Genomic DNA, 4279 nt, shown 5'->3' on the forward strand with positions numbered 1-4279 from the left:
CTGTTCATCTGTCAGCCCAGCATTGCTTCTTCACTTGGTCAGCAGCAGTTCCTCATGGTAGCAGCAGTTTAATCCAGTTTTCACTTTTCCAGCACTAACAGCTTTAGGGTACCCCACCCCCTCAGAGACCTAGCAGCATCTGGCTGGTGCCACCTTCTTAGAGGTATGAATCCCAGTCACATGAGACCCTGCTTCCAACCTTCTATTTTTAATAATTCCAACTTCTTCCCTTGTTACCCTAGGCCAGCTGCTTTCTGCAGTTGCTACCTCCATGATTTTAATGTTCTCTTTTTGTCTTTTAAGTTACGTGGTTAATAACTTCATCACTAGTTAAAAATTCATTATAAGTTCTCTCTGTTAAAGTAATCAGTATGGTTTCTGTCTCCTAACTGGGTTCTGATTGATATAGAAGTTTTTCAACTTGACTAAATTTTAAAGTTAAAAAAATTGCACTAATTTACACTCTCATGAGCAGTTTGAGAAAAAGTTTACATTTTCACACATATTCACCAGGACTTATCTGTTTTTTTAAAATTGTTGCCGATCTGAAAGGTGTAAAATGGCTTAAGCCCTCCCATCCATGAATATGGTTTGTCTTTTTATTTAACTCACCTTTTAAAATTTTAAATAGTATTGTATGGTTTTCTCTAAGAAATTGTCTTTGAAAGTTAATCTTTTAATAGAAAATTTGCTCATGTACATGTATATACATATATATTAAAATATTATGTATTATGGGGTATATGTATATTTATATGTAATATGTGTATCTATATATATGTATATAAGTGTGTGTGTATACATGTGTGTGTATGTCTCCCCAGAAAACATTTTTGGTTTATATATTCATTTTATTTTACCCACATATTTACCACTTTGATTGCTCTTCATTCTTTTCTGCATTTCCTCCAGGATCATTTTCTTCTTTGCCTGAAAAATATCCTTTAGAGTTTTCTTTAGTGGAGGTCTATTAGTGATAAACCTCTCAACCTTGTGAATATTTTCTCTTGTACTTTTTTGATAAGCAAAAGTGAATCCTTTACCTTTAATACTTGGTAGCACTGTGCCATAGTAAATTGATGCTAAATTAAATACTTTTTTTTGCTTTTTTCCCTGAGTGTTCCATAATGATTATGACAACCCAGAATATTTGAATTAATCACCAGATGCCCCCCAATACAGCATACACTTGAATATACATATTACACTTTCTTCACTTTGTATATAGCATGCCCTCATCCTCATTTACTAATTATTAAGTTTATCAAGATGATATCAGTTCTTCCAATCTTCATCTCATCCATTAAAAAAATTAAATTTGATGTTTTAAAATTATTATGGAAAATGTCAAACATAAAAGTAATCTATAGTGACAGAAAGCAGATCAGTGATTGCCTCTGGGGTAGGAATTAACTCCTATGAGGTAGGAGGGAACTTCCCAGCGTGATGAAACTATTCTGTATCTTGACTGGAGTGGGTGTTAATGGGGATACACAAGGTCATCAAACGAGTAAACTTAAGATTTGTGCATTTTATTGTACGTAAATTATATCTCAATTAAAATTTTAAAACAACAATAAAGAATTCCTTGTTCCCATATCAGGAGTCAAATGTGGGCTGCTTGGGAGAAAACCAAGAATCTTGACCACTAGATCAGATGAAAGACACTGGCAATGGGAGACTTGGTCCTCCCAAGGCTTTAGAAATGGTTTTGCTCCATGAAAATGACCTTTACTAAGGCCCCATGATGGGTTGTGCTGGCCTTCCATTAGCTACCATCACCTATGTGGTGATCCCTACGGGCCAATACTACTGTGTGTATTTGGCTCCCAATAGCCTAAGCACAGTCTCTCCTAATCCTCCATTAGCATTGACTACCATGATGTAGTTCTTACCCCCATCACATGTCTGCACAGTGTCTACTAACACCCACTCCATTAGCTTATAGCAGTTCTTATCACCACCTTTAGTTAAGAGCACAGTGTCTGCTGACCTTCCATTAGCTCACAATAGCTTGTCTTCCCACACTTTTTATTCCAGCAGAGTCTGCCGACCCCCTTTAGCTCATAACATCATGTCTCGCCACCCCTTTTAGCTGCTATTACAATTTTTACTGACCTCCATTTGCTCACAGCATAGTGTCTTTTCACTCCTTTAGCCTCCAGCTTAGTGACTGATGATCTATTAACTCAGTATCATGTATTTTTGCCCTCTTTTAGACTCAACATGGTGATTGCTGACCTCCCATTAGCTCCCAGCGATGTGTCATCACCTTCATTTATACCTAATGCAGTGGCTGTTGACCCCATGTTGGCTCTCACCACTTTGTTCATTCCCCACTGTCCACTGTACAGTATATTTAATCCAATGAGTTCTAATCGCAGTATCTGCTCATCCTACATTAGATCCCCTCACTATGTCTGCTGGTTTTTTATTAGCCATGAGTACAGTGTCTCTGACCCCCATGAACCCATAACACAGCACCGTTGCACAAATATTTATCTGCTGTTCCCCAGTTAGCCACCAATATGGTGACTTTGATCTCTTGAGCCCCAGCTCAATGTCTGCAGAACTCACATGACCTTGTCACTCTATCTTCTGATCCCCCATTTACCAAGTTCCAAGTTTTTTACCTGAGGACCCCTAAATAGCCTCCATCACTATGTCGTCCGACCTTACATTATAGCCTATTAGTGCATCTGTTGACCACACATTAATGTCTTCTGATTTGTCAGACACCCACACAGAGTATGACCTCCTTGAGGACCCATTACCATGTTTTTTGTCCTTACAGTAGCTGAATCCCTGTGTCTGCTGCTGAGTCCCTCTCCCTCGCCTTTAACCACGAGTATTGTGTCTTTGACCCCTTGAGGCCTGAGTAGAGTTTGCTGACCCCACGTTAGCTCTGATCCCAGTGTCTGTTGATCCTCCATTAGGCAGCAGTACTGTTTCTTCAATATGCATGAGGTTCCAGCAATGTATTTGCTGATCCCCAATTAGCCACAAGATCAGAGACTAACCTCCATGAGATTCTGGCACAGTATCTGCTGATTCCACAGTAGTCTCATCTTGCTGACCACCCATTAGCAATGAGTACAATGTCTTTGACCTTCATAAGTCCCAATCACAGTGTTGCTGACCCTGCATTAACCATCATCACTGTGCCTGTTGATCCCCCATTAGCCACTAGTACAGTGTCTGAATGCAATGATGTCCCAGTACAGTGCATGCCGACCATACATTAGAGCCCATCACCATGTTTGCTAACCCTATACTGGCCTCAACACTGAGACTACTGACTACCAGCTACTAGTTTAGAGCCTTTGCCTCACGTTTTTCAATCACAGTATCTGCTACTGATCCTATATTAATTAGTGTCACCACTGTGTCTTCTAATCTTCGCCACGAGTAGAGTGTCTTTGATCTTCATAAAAAATCTGACTAGTGTCTGCTGATCCCATATTAGTACTTTATTACCCTGCTGATTAGCCATTAGCCACCACTAAAGTGATTTTGTCTCCACCCCAGCATCAGCCCATTCGCTACCCCCATCCCTGTGGATGCAGGTTACTCATCCTCTAATACAATGTATTGACCTCATGAGCCCCAGCATAATGCCTGGGACTCATTAGAGCCTACCCTGCATTAGAGCCCTTTATGGTTTCTGATGATCTTCTATTGGTCGCCAGTACAGTGTCTTTGACTCCCATGAGTCCCCATAACCATATCTGCTGGTGCTGTATTAGCTCCCATGATTGTTGAATTCCCACTAGTCATTAATATACTATATTTGATCCCTGTGATTACTCCCCACAGTTTCTGATGACTCTCTATTAGGACCAGTCATTGTTCCCTGATTTCTGTAAATTGGTTTGTTGGCTGTTTCAATTGTTCCTTGGACTCCGGTGGTTCCCCAGTCCTGCAGACTCCTTTTTTATTTTTCCTTTCCCAGCACTTCAGAGACTCTTCTTTGATGTTTTTGGCCTGATCCTCTGGATCTAGGCCCTGTTGCTCTCGCTCTTTTGTAGCCCCTCTGACTGTCTCCCAAATACAAGGACTGTTTTGTGGTCTCTTCAGATATTTGATGATCCCTCTGTTCCTCAGGTCCAGACACTATCCCCTTGTCCCGTTAGCTGTTTCCTGGTTTCTCTGGCTGTGCCCTCAGCTTGAGATTGTTCCCTTATCTGTCTGGCTGTCTCCTAGGTATTTCTAGCTGTTGCATGACATTTAGGGATGTTTTCTTCTTCCATTTGCCTGTTCTAGAGTCTCTCTGGTTGTC

The sequence above is a fragment of the Phocoena phocoena genome, chromosome X (genome assembly GCF_963924675.1).
Source record: "Phocoena phocoena chromosome X, mPhoPho1.1, whole genome shotgun sequence".
Lineage (NCBI taxonomy): Eukaryota > Metazoa > Chordata > Mammalia > Artiodactyla > Phocoenidae > Phocoena > Phocoena phocoena.